This window comes from Pogona vitticeps, chromosome 3 (genome assembly GCF_051106095.1).
Source record: "Pogona vitticeps strain Pit_001003342236 chromosome 3, PviZW2.1, whole genome shotgun sequence".
Taxonomy (NCBI): Eukaryota; Metazoa; Chordata; class Lepidosauria; order Squamata; family Agamidae; genus Pogona; species Pogona vitticeps.
Genome location: NC_135785.1, coordinates 137,727,811 through 137,748,162, shown reverse-complemented (window position 1 = coordinate 137,748,162; position 20,352 = coordinate 137,727,811). Strand labels below are relative to the sequence as shown.

General features: G+C 40.9%; 2 protein-coding genes and 1 long non-coding RNA gene across 18 annotated transcripts in view; 2 read left to right on the top strand and 1 right to left on the bottom strand.

The window, feature by feature from the left end:
- The window catches only part of PCDH9 (protocadherin 9), a 1,094,858-nt gene that overhangs the window by 170,547 nt on the left and 903,959 nt on the right, over positions 1-20,352 (top strand). The gene's annotated exons all lie outside the window — the stretch shown is intronic.
- On the bottom strand, positions 7,273-9,421 carry LOC144588280 (uncharacterized). The gene is made up of 2 exons (XR_013543775.1): positions 9,332-9,421; positions 7,273-8,482 (listed from the first exon to the last, which is right to left on the bottom strand). It is a non-coding gene; the product is annotated as an uncharacterized LOC144588280 (long non-coding RNA).
- Positions 12,330-20,352, top strand: part of LOC144588279 (uncharacterized) — a 166,866-nt gene continuing 158,843 nt past the window's right edge. Inside the window, exon 1 of the mRNA XM_078390753.1 lies at positions 12,330-12,419. The gene's annotated coding sequence lies outside the window, so the exon portion shown is untranslated. The remainder of the gene's footprint in view (positions 12,420-20,352) is intronic.

The following is a 20,352-nucleotide window of genomic DNA, read 5'->3' as shown; positions in this document are numbered from 1 at the left end:
TTCCAGCATTGTATCTTTTAGCCTTTTGTTTCTGTCCATCGAGTTTTCTTGGCAAAGATACTGAAGTGGCTTGCCAGTTCCTGGTCCAGGTGGATCGCGTTTCGTCAGAACTCTCCACTACGACTTGTCCGTCTTGGGTGTCCCTGCATGACATAGCCCATAGCTTTTCTGAATTACTCAAGCCCCTTCACCATGACAAGGCAGCAATCCATGAAAGATTTTTTCTATACCCCCACTCTATACCTACATGTTGACATGCCATCGAGTCAATTCTAACTTATGGAAACCCTTTTCAGGGTTCTCTTGGTAGAGAGTACTCAGAGATGGTTTACCATTGTCTTCTTCCAGGACACCTCAAAGCCACTTAGGGATGCACAGTGAAGAACTGAACTTCCAGTCTCTGGCTCCACAGCCGGAAATGTAACTCACTCCAGCCAGCTAATAACTGTATGCCATCAAGTGAAAAACCAACTTATGGCAGTCTTCTCCAGGATTTTCTAGGTACAGAATACCCAGAAGTGGTTTATAATTCTCTTCTGCAAATGTCCTGGGACTGTGCAGCTTGCCCATGACTACACAGGCTTGATTTTCTCACAGGAGACATAGTGGGCAATTAAACTCCCAGCCTCTGCCTTTGCAGGAAGGCACCTAAACCATTGAACTATCCAGCTACCTAATGCATTTTTATCAACTGAAAATGTTAGGATTTTTTTCTTAAAATGAAAGATTTTATAAAATTACAAGTGTCACGTGTCCTCCTGGTCTTGACAGGACAGACACTGACATCTTTAAGGATGATATTTCCTTCAATTCATAGATGGGTCATCTAAATGAACAATTCCATCCCCACACACACACAAATACACCCAAGTCAGTATGTACTGGTATATTCTGCTAGGGCACAGTGGCCAAACCCCTGTTGCTTAGTGTAGTAAATCCCACTAGAGTAGGCCCATTTAATCAATGGGGATTTGATGAACTGACTCCTTTGTAAGTTCCATTGATTCTAATGGTAACTTATTCAGAATAAAAAATCTGTTGCTCTAGTGGGCTTCTAGTTCAGGACTATGTAGAAACAGGGGACCCCAATGCAGTTTCCACTTATGCATGTGGTTGTATAGCTGATTTATTTTATTTTATTGATTTGTTTAAACTTATACCCTATATAAACATAAACATTAAAAAAAAACCTTTGACAAACCATGGACCAGCATAAACTCACTAAGAAAAATTAATATTACAAAGGGGTGAAGTTTGTAAAGGCCTGGGTGAAAAGCCAGGTTTTTAATTGCTTTCAGAAGCTCAGGAGGGTGGGGGCCAATTGCACCTCCACAGGGAGGGAGTTCCAGAGTGGGGTGGCCACTACTGAGAAGGCCCGGTTTCTGGTTGATGATTTCTGGGCCTCTCTCAGAGTGGACACGGGCAGCATCAAGGATTGGTGCAGGTGGGATGGGAGGATGACTCTGATAGGTAGTGAGGCCCTAAACTGTAAAGAGCTTTCTAAGTTAGCATCAGTCCCTTGAATTTGGCCTGGATGTAGCCAGTGCAAGTGAGCCAGGATGGTTGAAATAGGGTCAAACTTAGATGCATTAGTGACCAACCTGGCTACTGCATTTTGCATTTACTGCAGGTTCTGAACTGCCTTCAAGGGCAACCCCACATAGAGAACATTGCAATAGGAGATCGTTGAGATTACCAATGAGTGAACCAGTGCTATTAGAGACTTCCTGTCGAGAAGGGGGCAGAGATGTGCAATCTGCCTCAGATGGAAAAAGGAGAACTTGGCCACAGCCAAGATCTGTTTCTCTACTGAGGGGGCCAAGTCCAAAAACACATTCAGATTATGGGCCTGATCCTTCAGGGGGTATGACCTCATCAAGATCAGGCACCAGCCCCCCCTAACCAATCAGGACCCTTCCCAACAGCAAGATCTACATCTTGTCAGGATTCAACTTCAGCCTATTTGCCCTTGTCCAGTCCATAACCACAGTCAGGCAACACTCTAAGGTCTCTACAGCTTTCCCTGCTGAAGAAGAAAAGGAGAGATAGAGTTGCATATCATCAGTGTACTGATGACAACACACTCCAAATCTCCGAATGACCTCATGTAGATGTTAAACAGCAAAGATAAGATGATCAACCTTTGTGGAGCACCACATTTTAGTATCCATGAGGACAAAGCAGCTTCCCCAAGCTGGACTCTCTGGCATTCGCCGTCAAGGAAGGAACAAAGCCAGCATAATGCTAGGCCTCCATTCCCCAATCCTGACAATCGGTCCAGGAGAATACCATGTCGATGGTATCAAAGGTGGCTGAGAGATCCTGGAGGACCAAAAGGGTCAGCCTCCCCTGGTCAGCCTTCCATAGCAGGTCATCTGGCAGGGCAACCAGAATGGTCATGGACTGAACCCTGATCGAAATGCAGGGTATTCTTGTGATATTGGATAAAACAGCAACTCTGTTAGTGTACCATTTTCTCTGGTAATATATCAGTCCAAATTTTATTTGGTTTTACCACATGCAAAATGGACTGTTGTGTTCAGGATTGTCAATTTTTTAAGCATTAGTGCAATGAGATATTCAGTATTCCCTTAAACGTGTGGAAGAATTGCTTGTTTCAATGGGCAAGCTCCCGCTTGTGTAGCCGCAAGCTGGTGATTGTGTAAAGTGCTCCACCCATGGAGCTATTATGTTCCATCTTTCTTCACAAGAATCTGCCCACTGGATGTAAGCCTCATTGTTTAATTTCTATCCAAATTTAATCAATTAAAAGTTAATTGATGGCTTCCTCATTCTGGATGACAGCCCTGCTTCGCTGTGACATTTATTTTTTTGTCAAGTTCATTCCCATGCCACTAACATACTTGTAGTGCAATTCTTTACATGGCTACTAGATGAAAGCCTTACTGAGTTTAATAGATTACTTCTTCCATGTGAAGTGTGGTGGGGTGGTCAGGATTCCATTTTTTAAAAGTTTACTACAATACCTGTGCTCAAATGATGGAAATTCCTCTGTGCCAATCACATTATGAGAATGAGAAAAGTAACACTTTTTCAGGGATAGTGGTCTTAATGTTTCAAACTGAATACTGTTTACAGCATTGTATTCAGAAGGAAATCCCTCTGTGTTTCAAGGGACTTACTCCATGATAAATGTGTATACAATTTCAGCTGTCAGGTAAGATGAAGGAAAGCAATTTTTTTTCCACTCAGCAGTACCTCCAGAGCATGACATTAATGCAGCAGTTTTCAGTAATTTCTTAACTTAATATGTTTAATTTTGGCTTAATCCCTATGAAAAGCCCATGACTGCTTGGTCAGGTGCTGACAGAAGCCCTCTTGCCAGAGGCAACAGACTGAACCTTGTGCTGCTGCAACCTCAGGCGGCTAACAGTTGTTTGTTTCACATGGGTGAATTCCATATGCAGCTGACACTAATTCATCAGAGCCCTATGTTTCACAAAGCAGTGACACAAATCTCTGAAACATAATACCAATGATGTTGGAGAAATGCACACAGCTAGGGTGGCTGAGTTCCAGGTTTAATCAAATGCCTAATTATTTCTCAAATATGTTCAAAATGTTGCTATGAATATGATTAGGTTAATAAGAAGAGAACCAAAGTGGTTGGGAACACAGGAAGCAGCCTTATACTGAGTGATATATTTGATCCATGCAGTCTAGTACTATTGACATTGGCTACCAGCAGCTCTCTGCGGGTTCAAGCAGGATTCATTCCTAGACCCACTTGGAGAAGGGAGGACGTGAACCTTTGATTTACTGCATGCAAAGTGTGTGCCCCACCCATTGAGCTATCACCTGTCTGTCTCTGACCCTAGGCTTCCTAGGTGGTCTCTCATCCTAGGCCCAATCCTGCCTGAGTTGCTAATATCAATTAACATTGGGCACATTTAAAGAATGAGTGAACGGTTCATGAGGTCCCTACTTAAAATAGTATCATTTTAAATGGTCAGAGTGGAAATTTAAAAGGGTGGGAATTTCATGAATGTTTTGCTTTTGGCAGAAACGTCCTTGAATTGCCTTAGAAGCAGAAAGTAATGGCAATTCAAATTGGCATTTGTTGTTCATTTTGACATTGCTACTCATCAGAAATTCTGAATGAGGCTGCCAATGCTGTGCGAATTGACTTCAGGATATAGCCCACTATAGGATTGTGATGGAAAATGGCACTGCATACAGGCAGTGGATCGGTTCCACCACTGTTGTTCAGTATTGCCTGGATAGAGGAAAGGCCACAGAATAGTTAACAGTTTGCCTTCAGGAACTGTGAAAATGAAGCAATTCATTTTGGCGATAATGATTCAGTGTGCCAATTAAACCTTATGCCAAAGACCTTGTCCTTCACCATTAAGTCGCAGAGACAGGTAGCCATTTATTGTAATGGGAGTTGACCTTATAGTGTACTTAATTGGTAATATTACCTTACTTTGGGGCACATTCATGAATTTCCTGCAAATGAGGAATACATCTTAAATATGCTGTGGAACCAAAGTAAGAGACATTGTTGAATTGTCAAAATGATGGGCAAATTCTGAAAAGGCACAAGCCATTTATTTTAAATAAGTATTTCTTGCTCTTATGCTTTCACATAGAAATGTTGAAAGTGTTGATAACCTGTAGTGCTGTGTCAGTCAGGTCACTCAGTTCACTATTCATGCCATGTAAATTATGAAATATTTGCCCACAAAACTCTTGCTCGTGTAACAGTCCCAAATATTCTACTTAGTATGCATAGAAAAATATAGCTGAATACAAGAGGCAAAAATTAATATCGATTTTGCTCAAGTCTTGTTAGAGCTGGTTTCCATGTTTCTAGATCACAGGTGTGGAGACACATTGCCCACCACAACGTGGCATGTTATTGAAACTAAGAGCATCTTTGATGGCGACTGTATATACTTTTGTTTCCTTCCCCCTCCTTTAAAACTTTTTATTTCTAAAGTATATTTAAAAGCATTTTCCAGAATACATGTGAACAATGATAACAGCAATAATTAGAGACTACACATAAATTAAACATAGACAAAACAGTCACTGTCACCCATGGGAAGAAATAAGTGACAGACCAAAGAAAGATGAATAAGTCATGGCCTAGTGAACACTATTTGATAATGAAAGTCAATTATGACAAATATCACAAAAGAAGATGCATTTCTCCAAAGCCTCACTGAAGAGGCTTGCATTTCTTAGCAATAAGGTAGTAAAAATCGATACATTAAATTCTTTGTTCTTATTGATTTTGAATGTTTTCACTTGATCTGAAATCTAAATGAGGACTTTTCAAGAAATGTGAGATTCGCCACCTCCAGATGAATGTTGAGAAATGGAGAGCTTTTTTTCCTCATCACAAACTCTCCCTATGCAAAATTAGGGTTCTTATTTTGAGAAGAAAAAAAAGTACACAGCAGACAAGAAGCACAGAATGGCTGCCTGATTGTTAAAGTGCTCGCAATGACCAGATAGGCAGTGTATTAAATAAATAAATAAATAAATAAATAAATAAATAAATAAATAAATAAATAAATAAATAACCTACAACCCATCTGATGCTTCCAATCCCTAAACATTCATGCAGAAATGAAGCAGCCATCACCATTTTGGAAAATTTGAATTGATTTCCTGCTTGTGTGCATTATAGGCATAGTTTTGCTTTTGCTAATTTTTAAAAAATCCAAATATTTTTCATTGTGTTTTCTCATTGAGAGCAGCACAAAACATTTCACAGATTCTATGGGGTGAGGAGAATAATTTTGTGGTTCCCTGACCTTGCCAGGACAAGAAAAGCAAGGATTACCTCTCGACTCGGTGCATTCTTCGTGGCACCCTTCAGTTGTACCGTATTTTTCCTCATCTCCAGTATGTTCAGTGGTCATACTAGGTAGAAATATGGAGTTCTAGTCCATCATGTCTAAAGGGATCCAAGTTGTAGAATGCTGCCTCGGTGCATCACAGCCTCTTAAGAAGTAAAGCTGGCATACTATAAACATTCCTGAGGGCACTGGGAGTTGCTAGCTAGTGATTCATTTGAGATGAGATGAGATGGATGGGAGATAAGGTTGCTGCCCATTTGACTTTCAAATCCTTGCTTTGTCTTCCTCCTTTTCTAATATATTTATGATTTGTTTATTTAAATGTATGTACCATCTTAACCCAAAATCCCAAGGGGAATAATAACAACCATGGAGAGAGGTAACTAGTGGGGTGCCTCAGGGTTCGGTTCTAGGCCCTGTGCTATTCAATGTCTTTATCAATGACTTGGATGAAGGAATAGAGAGTATGCTCATTAAATTAGCAGATGATACCAAATTGGGAGGGGTTACTAATTCCCCAGAGGACAGAATTAAAATTTAAAATGACCTTGACAGATTATAGTCCTGGGCCAAAACTAACAAAATGAATTTCAACAGGGAGAAATGTAAGGTCCTACACCTAGGCAGGATGATATAGGATGGAAGACCTCTGTCTCGTTAACAGCACCTGTGAAAGGATCTAGGAGCCTTGGTAGACCACAAACTGAACATGAGTCAGCAGTGTGATGCAGGATGCCAAGAAAGTCAATGCAATTCTTGGTTGCATCAATAGGAGTATAGTGTCTAGATGAAGGGGAAGTGATGGTACCACTCTATTCTGCTTTGATCAGACCTCACCTGGAGTATTGTGTCCAGTTCTGGGCACCTCAATTCAAAAAGGATGTTGACAACCTGGAACGTGTCCAGAGGAGGGCAACCAAAATGGTCACAGGTCTGAAAGCCATGTCCTATGAGGAGCGGCTTAACGAGCTGAGAATGTTCAGCCTTACAAAAAGAAGGTTAAGAGGGGACATGATAGCCATAGTTTAAATATTTCAAGGGATGTCATGTTGAGGAAGGGATAGGTTTCTTTTCCATGGCTCCAGACACTAGGACAAGGAGCAATGGTTTCAAAATATAGGAAAAGAGATTCCACCTGAATCTCAGGAAGAATTTCCTGAATCCTGACAGTCATAGCTGGTTGGCAGTGGAATAGGCTGCCTTGAAGGGTGGTGAAGTCTCCTTCTTTGGAGGTTTTTAAGCAGAGGCTGGATGGCCACCTGTTGGGAGTGCTTTAATGGATGTTCCCGAATGGCAGGGTTGGACTTGATGGCCCCTCTGGTCTCTTCCAACTCTGTGATTCTATGGGTGTAAATAATTTTAAAATAAATGTCAAAATATCACAATCAAGTTTTCTATAATAGTGGCATTTCTAACAAAGATGTAGTTTTATAAAAAAAAATTCAGGCTTCTAGATCTACAGAGTCTTACACAACTTAACTGAAATCATCATGAGAGCATATGGATTTTTTCAAGTTTTGAAGGAAGGTGAGGTCAGGCCCATTACCTTGAATGGATGTTATGGGAAGGAAGCGTACAATATGGTCCTAACATACTGCATGCCAGTTTCCTTCAGAAACATTGGACTTTTTACATTGTTGTCATCCATTCTGGTACAGAATGGCTGATCTGATGTTTGAAAAATGCAGTGGTTCCTTGTGCCTAGTGGGGTGGGATTATCTCTGTCACGTGTATGCGTGTGTTTCAGTCTAATGGCAATGACTAGATATGTCCTGGCACTGTGGACATAAAAAGTCACACATTTAGAGTTCTTTTCATTCATTTTCTGCATGAGGCTTTCCTTTCCCATAAGTTTTTTTTTTCATATAGCAGCACAATATTATGCATGCAACCCCAAAAGATTAAAAAATTTTTTGACTTTTCTACTTGTTAGCAATGTCCAAGTGCACCCAAACATTCTTCCAGAGAAGTATAGCTGTTGCCCAGCTAAACAGGTTTAGAGGGAATGGAAAGCTTAGAGCAATTTGTAGGCAACCAAGCAAAAAGAGAAATCCTCAAAGAACCAGCTGATGTTAGCAACTCTTAAAAGGACAGCAAAAGAAGAATAAGCAAGCAAAGGCAAAGAGAGAACAAAAAAACTGCAGGGAATGCTAATAACTCTCTCTCCAAACCAAAAAGAAATTACTTACATAATTTACATACCATGTACTTCATTCTGATTAGGCTAACTTCTAAGCTTATACATCACCTAAAATCAGTGAGGATGGTTTGTGTGTGTGTGTGTGTGTGTGTGTGTGTGTGTGTGTGTGTGTGTGTGTATTTTTAAATACAAAAGCCAACAAATCATATTTTCTAGCACATATATTTCTCACTAGGAGTGTTCCCAGTCCAATGCAAATTAGATGTAAAATGCCAACTTATCACAACACTGCATAATATTCCATTATTACTACTTTGGTGCAGAAGGAAATAAGCACAGATGATGGCTGTCAGGAGAGAATTAACAGCAGGGGTCACAGGAAAAGGTGTCAGCTTCTGCTATGTAGGTGTCTGGGATGCTTTTACTTTCTCCAGTTTCTAGAATAACTACCACAGAGATGCTTGGCAGTGTCCTCTTCTGACTGGTGATTGATCAGGCAGGCAAAAGCATACTGTTGAATAAATCAGGAGTGAGGATGCTCAGTGTTTGTTATGCATCTCAGATAGGACTGGACACATCTGTGCCCAGTCCCTTTCACTTCCGCATGCAATCATAAGTCCATTCTGTTCAATGTCCACACTGAACAGATTTAAAATAAAACAACATAATCATATTAGGAATTATGAGCAGAAGACAGGGTAAAGAATGAGAGAGCAGCAGTTAATACAGGCCATCATTATTGAATTAGAAGCAGATCAGTAGAAGTAGCCAGCCACACAAAGGGCAGACATCCAGCTTTCCATAAAGAACAGGTGAGCCACCCTGGAGAACAAACCAGGGAAGGCAGATGACCACCCCTGGGCTCCATCACTGAAGATATAGGAAGATCTTCCTGTGCCACACACCTCTGGTGTTCAAAATACCAAATGACTGAGGTGAGCTGGTCCCAAGAGCACACCCATCCCACCTGCTGACTCTCCATAGCCCTAAGCAGCAAGTCTTGGGAGTTGCAAATCACCATAAAAGTCTTTCAGGCTGTGAATGAGTCACATACTATAGAGTCCTCACCTGTGCCTATTGTGCTCGCTCATTCAGTTAGGACTGAATCTGCCCTACTCCCCTCCTATCCATTTGGAATAGTCATTACTTGGCTCTCATGATATCAAAGCCAAAATTCCAACTCCCAAACACAGCTTGTTGTTACTCTTAACTCTGTATTGCAGTATGGCATGTTGATTTACAAAGGAAACAAAATTCTCCAAAATCTCCCCAGTCCTCAAGTCAGAGCAGGAACCAAACTTGTCAGAACTTGTTCACTTAAGGCACAACTTAAAGTGAAATTTAGAGGAGTGGTTCTCACCGTTTTGCTGTGCGTATTAAAAAGAGCCGGCACTGCATTATTTTCCCCAGCTGAATGGATGAGCCTTCAGAGATTTTACATGAGCTGCCAAGGAACAACTTTAATTGAAGTTCCAAAAACCTACTGCTGAAAATGCTTTCCTGTAAATTCCTCAGTTTTAAGTGCTTGCAGCTGGTGAGCCTATTTTTTTTTTTTTGGGGGGGGGGAAATGGGTTAAACAAAAACAAAAACAAAAAAGGTTATACTTGAATTAATTAAACTGATGAGGACATTTTCATTCTAATATTTTAAAAAATACAAATAGTCATTACGAACATTGTTGAAATTGACTAGTCTCTATGCTGTGTCCCATTTATAAGGAATTCTCTTTCTAGTTATTTACAGTATATCACAGAAGTGAGTATACTTCCTCACATTTCATAAATATTTTTGTCTATCTTTTCATGTGAGAACACTGAAAAAATGACACTTGGCTACAATGTAAAGTAGTGAGTATACAGAGCTGGTGGATGTTAGAGACCATGCGTACCTCCACCTTCCATTTCAGGATGCCCCACAAATGCTCAATAGGGTTTAGGTCTGGAGACATGCTTGGCCAGTCCATCACCTTTACCCTCAGCTTCTTGAGCCAGGCAGTGGTTGTTTGGAGGTGTGTTTGGGGTTGTTATTATGTTGGAATACCACCCTGTGACCCAGTCTCCGAAGGGAAGGGATCATGCTCTGCTTCAGTATGTCACAGTACATGTTGGCATTCATGGTTCCCTCAATGAACTGTAGCTCCCCAGTGCCGGCAGTGCTCATGCAGCCCTAGACCATGACACTCCCACCACCATGCTTGGCTGCAGGCACAACACACTTCTTTGTACTCAACTGGTTGCCACCACACACGCTTGACACCATTTGAACCAAGTAAGTTTATCTTGGTCTCATTGGACCACAGGATATGGTTCCAGAAATCCATGTCCTTAGTCTGCTTGTCTGCAGCAAACTGTACAGTATGTGGGCTTTCTGGTGCATCATCTTTAGAAGAGGCTTCCTTTTGGCCAACAGCCCTGGAGATCAGTTTGATGCAGTGTGCGGCATGTGGTCTGAACACTGACAGGCTGACCCCTTCACCCCTTCAATCTCTGCAGCAATGCTGGCAGCACTCATATGTCAATTTCTCAAAGACAATATCTGGATATGACGCTGACCACGGGCACTCAGCTTCTTTGGTCAACCATGGCGAGGCCTGTTCTGAGTGGAACCTCTCCTGTTAAACCACTGTATGGTCGTGGCCATTGTGCTACAGCTCAGTTTGAGTTTTGGGCAATCTTCTTATAGCCTAGGCCATCTTTATGTGGAGAAATAATTCATTTCTTCAGATTCTCAGATAGTTCATTACCATGAGCTGCCATGTGCAACTTCCAGTGACTAGTCTGAGAGAGTGTGAGGGGTAACACCTGCTCCCCCTTAACACTTGAGACTTGTGACGCTAATGGGTTTCATGACACTAGGGAGGGAAAACGGCTACTTGGGCCCAATTTGGACATTGTCACTTAGGGGTGTACTCACTATTGTTCACTCACCGTGGTTTAAACATTAATGGCTGTGTGTTGCGTTATTTTGAGGGGCCAGCACATTTACACTGTTATACAAGCTGTATACACACTGCTTTACATTGTAGCCAAGTGTGTGTGTGTATATTTCCATTCGCATAGTAGCAAGCTGTGTATGGTGCCAAAATTCATAGTATATACACTATGAATTTTGGCACCATACACAGCTTGCTACTATGCCAATGGAAATAGTGTTATACATATCCGAATTGTATAGAATATGATAATGAGAAAGTAATGTACTTTTCTGATACTTAGTCAAAATTGTGCAGCTCATGCCCATCAAATTAAAAATGGCCTAAAATAGACCATTTTAACCCAGAAGCCTTTGGGTGTGTGCATATTCTTCTCCTTCACTTTTTAAGCAGCTGAAATAACTTTCTCCTACTCCCCAAATCAGGAATGATCTTTTAGCAACTTCTGCTTTGGGGGGAAAAGGGGCCCTAGACTCTTCCTACCCAGTTTGAACCAAAAGAACTATTCTCTGTTGTGTGTTCTTCCAGGATTTTATTGTAGCTGTGTACATAGCATACTACAATACAGAAGTGTGTGTGTTGGTACAAATAGTGTTCTTGTGTATAAAAATAGGTGCTGCAGAAGTGTCATGATTTTCACTTGTAATACCCTGGAAGCTAGTCTACAGCAGCCTTCTCCCTCAGCCAGGTATCCTCCAGATGTGCCACTCTAGAATTCCAGTAGTGGCTGAGGATGATGGGGGAAAGTTGACAACCACTTCTGAAGTATACCAAGTCAGGGGAGACTGGTCAAAAGTGGTTGTTAATTACACTCTTGACTTTTAGGTATGCACTGGAAGGTTTGTTTTTCATTGAGCAGGTGCACAGAATGTCACCTTTGTGGATTTTATTCCCCTTAAATTTCTGTATAAAGGTATACATTCAGGGTAAAGGCCTGAGTTATCCTTGAAGAGCTAGGGTACAACAGTCCATACCTGCCCAAGGCCCCAACAGGTGCATACTGTGAGGCCATATTTTTTGTTATAAGCATTTAATAACAGCCTGTCATCCTGATAGTAACATGATATGCATTGGAGTTTGGGTTCTTGACTTAAACTACAGTAAGAAATTAGCTTCAGGATTATGGAGAACAGTTGGCTGTATTTGATTTTCATCTAATGCTGTGCCAAATTTGTCATCTTTATGTCCTTGAACGTTTTCTACCACCTGCAGACAAGGCTTATCCTTTTCTGCTTCATTCTTAAGGCACTGACTTTTCTTTAGGTGCTGTTTTGGAGCTCATCTCAACAGTATGGGCTAGCCCAGGTTTGTGTGTGTTCCTTTCTATTACACCCCTGTCCATCATTCTGCAGTTTCCTCAGCTGCCTCCAGTTTCCAATCTAAAAGCCTCATGGGAGAAGTTAACCTCACAATATCTTCTGGTGAAGTTTAACTCTGGTTGTGGGTACATGGAAGGCTGCAGACTTGATGGATAAAGACATCTCATATACACCTGTCAAGCATCTTATAGCTGAGGTAAGAAACCCTTCCATCACCCAGAATAATCTAAATCACCTAAATTTCATTCACTTTTGAAGTCGCTGCTGAAAGCAATTTCTTTTCTACCAGATTGCTAGAGGAATAGCCCTTATATGTTGAAAATACAGTACAATGCTAATCTCATATATTAGGCTGCTTACTAATTGTGAGTTTGGTCAGGGATTGATTCAGCTTCTGGCAATGAATGGATTGAGGGCATTTCAGTTGAATAACAGTTGGCATGTAACTGCAGCATTTTTTTCTCTTGCAAAATGCTAGTCTTAGACACATCCGAAAGGAAAAGTGTTTGTATGTTTGTAGTAGAAATGTTCATATGCACCAAAGAAAAATGTTTGAGATTGTTAATGTATTATAAATAAGAATGCATGTACTTACATTGTTGTAAGTGTTGTCTAGATACGTGTAAGCAAGCAGGCTAGTAAAAAAAAAATTATGGAATAGAAACATATAAGGATTTGTATGCAACAGGCCTGATGTTTATGTGCAGATATGGTAGTTGTGAATGTGGCAGGATACCAAGCACAATGCTAAAGAAGCAACACTTGACAACAGATGCTAAAATTAAATGTATAGGCTAGAAATCCAGGAATACATTTACATGTAGGAGTAACTCAAAGGCAGGTCAACAATAATGTACAATTAAAGACAGAAAAGAATATCAGGTGTGTGGGAGGGAAGTTATCTGATTGCTGTTTTCAATCAGGTGTGTGTTAGACTCTGTCCATCATCATCAAGGACTTTTGAAAGCAACAAAGGTCAGCCGCTGAGTGTTTTCTAGAAAGGGGTTATGTACTCATGTTGCTTATGCAGATAGGTTATGAAATCATGCACTGTCAAAATATATAATTGCTGGGTGCCTGAATCTGAACAATTAAATCTAAAGCTCAAAAGGAGTAGAAAAGAAATAGAAATGTGTCCTGTCATCTTTGTGGGAAATCTTTCTGCCTTTGTTAGGTATAACAACTTTTAAACAGATTTCCTGAAACTGATATAGCTTTTCCCCACACCAGACAGAAAATCTAGCAGTCAAAATGGAGGCATTTCAAAAAGGGAGGGGCAGTCCCCATGTGTATATATGTGCAGATGATCATATGAAAAGTCAAGTAGACTCTGGGTTGGTTTGCATGCACACACTGGAGAGTAGTTTGAGGGTGATCCTGTGTTAATATCATGTGGATCTATGAGGACCTGTGCATCAGATCTATGCTTTTAAACCACTACAAAGTCAAGTGCTGAGGGACCCATGTCTCCTGTGGTGTATATGGGCAGGGATGGGACCTATGATTGGACAGTGATTTGGGAATGATCCTGCAGAAAAACCATGGGTATCCATGGGGATCTGTATGTTGGATCCATGTTTTTACACCATTGCAAAGCCATGCATTGGGGAACCCATGACTTCTATGGTGTAGCCCATGGGCACAAACAGAGCCTATGAGTGTAAAGTAGTTTGAGGGTGATCCTGCAGAAAAATCATGTGCATCCATGAGCATCTCTGAGTTATATTAGTATTTTGTGCCACAGCCAATCCATGCGCTGCGGGACCTAAGATTCCTATCTTGTGGTCTGTCAACAAAGATGGGACCTATGATTGGACAGTGGTTTGGGGATGATCTTGCATTAAAATCATGGGGATCCATGGGGATATGTGCTTCAGAACCATGTTTTTGCACGACTGCAAAGCCATGCACTGAAGGACCCACAATTTTTGAGTTTTAGTGTGTGGACAAAGATGGGGCCAATTATTGGACAATGGTTTGGGGATGATCCTACATCACAATCATGTAGATTCATGGCGGTCCATACACCAGATCCATGTTTTTGCACCACTGCAAAGCCATGCACTGGGGAACCCATGATATCTGTGGTGTAGTCTGTGGTCACAGATGAGGCTTATGTTTTGAAAGTGGTTTGAGGGTGATCCTGTGTAAAAATCATGTGGACCTGTGTGGATTTGTGCTTCAGATGCATGTTTTTGTGCCACTGCCAAGCCTTGCTCCAAAGGACTCATGATTTCAGTGGTGTAGCCTGTGGGTGCAAATACAATCTATGATCTGACATTGGTTTAGGAAGGAGAACATCTAAAAATCATATGGAATCATGTGGATCCATAAACTGGGTGAACTAACTCAAGATGAAACTGAGTAAAATGTGTTTTGAGATCATTCAAAGCCACAAAGGGAAAATAAAATTAGTAATTTTACAGATTAAATGAGTTATCTATTTTTTAAAAATAGCTTTTAAAATATTTCCATCAAAACCTAAGAAATGTGGTCAGGAAGAAGTTAAATGCTTTCTTTCACACTGAAGGCCATGGCAGGATTAAAAGTGACAGACACCTGCCCTGTAGGCTGACTGGAGATACATTCTGATCGGTCAGAATGCTATCCTATGCAAATAGTTCCTTCGGAATTCTCAGAGGTTATTAAAAAAAACGAGCAATTTCAGACATTTTAGGGGTTAAAAGGCAGTAACTAAAGGGTCTAAATTAGAGCCATCAATGGCCCAATTCCTGTGGATGAAACAAAAGAGGTTAAAATGGAGGTTTTATTCCCCAGGTATGCAAATTTTGTCTTCCATATGTTTTTCATCTCTTTTGTAAAAACTGTATAGAGGAGAGTTGCTTGTATGGACACTTGTATGGATAAAAAGATTTTTTTTTTAAAGAAAATCACAACTCAAAACTATTCTCCACAAATTTGGCACAGAGCAAGAATAGACTTTCTTCTACATCCATGCCAAATTTGGTGCTGATCTGATGTCTAATTTCGTAGTTATAATTTTTTATTTGGGGGTGCTCCATCTTTTGATTTTGCTTGTACATTCCTTTTTACTATGTTTCCACAAAATATATGGCACCACTACCATGGTGTCATAATGCAGTACTGGGCCAATCCCACCATCTGTGCATGTTTCCTGCATTCAAAAGAAATAATGGATGATATGCTACAATCAATGAGTGGCAAATTTATATTAGAGAGGGGAGCATTTGTATAGGAATATGAATATCCCCCCCCCACAGGTGCAGATAATGAAGGTCCGGCCTCCTGGGACCAGACCGACCACTCACCATTCTGCCAGTGCCGCAGGCTCCATGCTCCCTTTCCTATCTCTCCAGAGCTCATGGTGGATTAGCCACTCCAGGCAGAAGGCGGGATGATGAGCCTCTCTGCAAGGCTGAAGATTGGCTAATCCATTGAGAACTCTGTAGTGATAGGACGGGAGCGCGGAGCCCGCAGCAGCAGCAGAATGGTGAGTGGTAGGTCTGGCCCCAGGGGGGCGGACCCTCATTAACTGCACCTGTGGGGGATATTTGTATACAAATACCTTCCATCTCCAGTTTATATATCTCTGTACATCTGAATAGGTGCATCAGGGACATCACTTTCTTGCTCTCTCTGTGTAAATTTAGATCAAGAATATGAAGCAATGGTGTACTTCTTTGATTGTCACAGCTTGGGCTGAGTTTGAAGGAGGGATGCTTCCCTTAGAGACTCCTGTATGTTGCAAAATCATTATCTGGAGGGCCGAGAAACCCTCTAGAGCAGGTTTTCAGTGTCACAGGTCTTGTTTCCGTTTACATTTGCCTTGCAATAAACTGTGTTCTAAATGGAGTCGATTTAGAAATTAGTTGGTACTCACATGGTATTTGGGTGGGTGGGTGTATTCTCTTGGGAAAACTTTTAATGCATTTTTAAACAGTGTCTCAGTGCAGATGGTTGAAGGGTTGGGAAGAGAAACCTCTGGTTCTACTGGTGGCAACAGTGGAATCAAGTGTTGGATCCTAGCCCAGGCCTGCAGTACTTGTTACACAGCAAGCTATGTAAGCCACCCATCCACTCTGCCGCCATGCATTCATATAAAATTATCAGAGGCTTGATCAGCTACTTGGAGCCTCAAATAGTTAACCAGTTGGATGTGAGGGCGATCTGGCTGCGACATCTGTCACCCCATTGATCGCCAGGGTTGATTCGGCTGATCTGGCTGGCTAGGCGGGTGTCGCCTTCCTCCCTCACCGCTCCATGTGCGTCCCTCCCGAAGCTGCGCGCTCGGTGGAAGAGGACGACCATCCCAGATAGAAGGAGTGTACCGTTCTTCGGTCAAGGGTATAGTTAACCAGTTAGTGGATCAGCATAGGTAAAATGGCAGGCCATTTCCAGCTTAATAGAACACAAGTTGTGCAGGCCTGATCTAAATGTTGTCATATTCTGTGGAATGCTTGAATCCATGGCTTGGTTTCGTACTTAAAATTCGCTATTGTAGTTCAGGGAACTGCATGGGAGTACTCTGGCAGAGAATTTTAAGTTATTCATCAAATTACAGATCCCAGAACTTAACAGGATGGAGTCATGACAGTTCCAGTGGAATCTAGTAGCTATAACAATGTAGTGTAGCTTTACTACCATCAGTACTTGTACTTCATCCATTTCTGCTACTGACACTTAGCAGCTGCTAAGTGTCAGTGATAGGATGTTCAAGGCATTTTATATACAGTTGTGCCCCGCTTAACGATTGCCTCGCTTAATGAGGAAATCACTTCACAATGGTCTAAATGGGGGAATTTTGCTTAGCGATGATCGGTTCCCTGCTTCGGGAACCGATTTTTGCTTTACAATGATCAAAAACAGCTGATTGTCAGATTTCAAAATGGCCACCGGCTGAAGAAAATGCCCCCCCCCCGCTGTGCTTAGGGACGGATTCCTCGCTGCACAGGCATGGAAAATGGCCGCCCCATGGAGGATCTTCGCTGGACAGTGAGTTTTCAGCCCACTGGAACACATTAACTGGGGTTTAATGCATTTCAATGGGCTTTTTTATTTCGTTTGACGATGTTTTCGCTCTACAGCGATTTTGCTGGAATGAATTAACATCCTCAAGTGAGGCACCACTGTATATCACCTCACTAAAGACCATGCAATATAGGTTGACGCTGCTGTCTTCATACTTACAATAGAAAGGGATGGAAACTTACTGCAGGGTAGAGAACCTCTGTGTGTGCAGAGGCTGTTGGCTTATTTCTAGTATCATTGCTCACCACTACCCAGCTTTGCAGCGATCTAGAGTTCAACAACATCTGGAGGCTCTCCTGTTCCCCAGCCCTATGAATTTGTGACTGATGTTTGCTTTCAGCCTTTGAGTTCCAAGCTCTCTCTTAGGCCTTACTGTCTTGTGTTTTGATCAGTAGTCATTGTATTATACAGAATTTCCAAATTCATACACTGATCTTACCAAGATAATAGGCTGAAGAAGGAGAGAAAAAGAATGTATGTTCTTAAAGAGTAACTTGATGAAACTAGCAGAATTAAAAACAAAACAAAGTACAGCCAGCATGTCTGATAAAGGTCTCAGGGGATATGTAACTTCTGCTTTAGAACACTTGTTTAAAATGAGATGGATAAAAACACAACCAAAGAAAAGTGCATGTGACATTTAGACTCATAGGAAACATAAACCACTCCTTATCTTTTCTTTCAGTAGCTCTTGCCTGCCCTTCTCTGTCTCCATTTACAACTTCACTATCCTGCTTGTCTCTAGAGACTATAACTGTGGCATAATCTTTGACTGCTTACTGCTTCCATCTAAACATTGAAGCTCCTGCTAAAACAAATGCTTGCTCCTTCCTTCCTTCCTTCCTTCCTTCCTTCCTTCCTTCCTTCCTTCCTTCCTTCCTTCCTTCCTTCCTTCCTTCCTTCCTTCCTTTTTTAAAGAAAAAAAAATCCATGTTTTACTCAGCAATTTTTTTTTTTTTTTTTTCTTTCACAAATCTTTGTTCATGTGCTGGCCCTCTCTTCATTTTATCTGTGTACCTATTTCTTTTTCCCTCATTTTCTTTTTGGTCTGGTTTCCCCCCTTTTATAAATTATGGGTAAATGCTGCTATTGAAATGTCCCTTGCAGTGCTTGGAAAAGGGTGCATATCACAATATTCCTCCTTCTACTGGCTGTCCTCTAAACTTTTACCTAAAAGGCTGAGAGGGTAACACGCTCATGGTGGGAATGCAATGTACAGAACACACTCAGAGAAACTTGCAGTCTCAGTTTTTTTGGGGAAAGGTGAGCTCTTGGTAATTACTCTGGTGCTTCTGCTGCATAACCAACTCCACATTTACCTTGAAACTTTCTTTAAGCAACTCTGAACATTAGTCCTTGCTGGGCATTGTGCTGCTAGCTCATGGGGAAAACTTCCATGTGGGTATATCAGATTTGGATTCTTCCTTGCCTCTAGCAATGAGTTGTTCTGTCAGAAAATAGCTCTGATGGAAAAGTGATGGTGCCTAGTGTAACGTCTGCACATGGATATGAAAAACTGTCACTCTCATTTTCATGTTTGTCAGAATCCCACCAGCATCCTTGTTCTATCCCGGTTGTCTTCTGGCTTACAGGACTCTTGCTTGCCTTTGCTTTTCCTTCCCTTTTTTATTTTTTTGTCCCACATGGACATCTCTTTGTATTCTTTTGCAAACCGCCGCCCCCCATACATTTTCTGCATACATTAGCATTTGTGTACATTTCAAGTCACACATTTTTAGTAATGCACATTTTATGTATATATATATAAAGACATGCCAATGGCTTTGTGCATATCTTTTGTTCTCCCAAAGGTATAAAAAGTTCCAGGCATGTACAGATTTTCAGAGCAAAATATGCATTGTCCCATTGTCAGCTTTGGATGGCTTGAAATAGATATTTCCAATAGGCAAAGATGCATCCAAGTAATTTCTTTTCCATCCCTACTCTTGCGTAGGAGTAGGTGCTGAACCATTTCTCTAGAGCAAAGGAACAAAGGCTTGCACTTTTGTGAAAATCTTCTGTTTAAAATAATGAAACTGAGCATAGGATTGGACTTTGAAAACATTTCATGGTTCCAGTAGAGAATAATTCATGTTACTACATATGTCACATCAGCATGAGCAGGGCTTCCCTGTGGTCTGTAATTGAATGTAGGGTGAAATTATGTTGTTTTCCTCCCATGTAAATACCTTGCTCATAAGGTATTCGGAAAAATCCTCAACACAACCTGTTTATAAAGGTCCTTTCAATCAAAGGTCATATGGAACTGGACCACATGGAAGGCAATTCCCACAGTGGTGTTATACAACTTACTGTATAAATCTGCCCAGACTTGTTCATGCAACAGATGTTCTGTTGGTCTCACTGAAGGAAGCATAAGGGAAATTAGTTGACCTCTGTTTCTGTCTCTAGATATCTTGGTCTAAATGTCACAATTGGAATTGTCAGTGTTCCGTGTTTGATGTTCAAATTTTGATAGCATTTTTAAAGGAATAAGAAAGTGACATAAGAAAGTCAAGCTTGGATAACAATGTGTATGAATAATTTCTTTTTTATTTTTGTTTTAAAATGGCAGCAATAATATTTTTTCTTCAGCTTATAAGAGATTGTTGAAGTGTATGAAATATAAAGGCTTATACAAAAGAAACCCTTTACTGTATAAGCACACTTTCCATATAGTGCTCAAGGTTTGTCCCATTGTATTTAATATCTGTTCGTTAAAGAAGATTAGAATGTTTAAACCATCAGCAGGTATTAATCTTCAAAAGGTTCTCTGACACACAGCATTGATATAATGGATTCTAAACAGATTTATTTATATACTCTAGATATTACTCAGGTTTTAAAAATCATTTATCAGATAAACCTGGGGTAAAATCTAGAATACATGGTCTCAGTATTAGATAGAAACTGAACTGAAATCTTGTGCATCTTGTGTTAAGAAGAAGAAGAAAAGAAGAAGACGCAATTTCTCACCCAGTATCATAGCTCAGTGAGCAAGGTATCTGGTTGCAAAGCCAGGGGCAGGAAGTTCAGTTCCCCAATGTGCATCTCATGAGAGAAGCCAAGCTGTGTTTCCTTGGGCAAGTTGCACCATCTTAGAGCACCCCCAGAAAAAG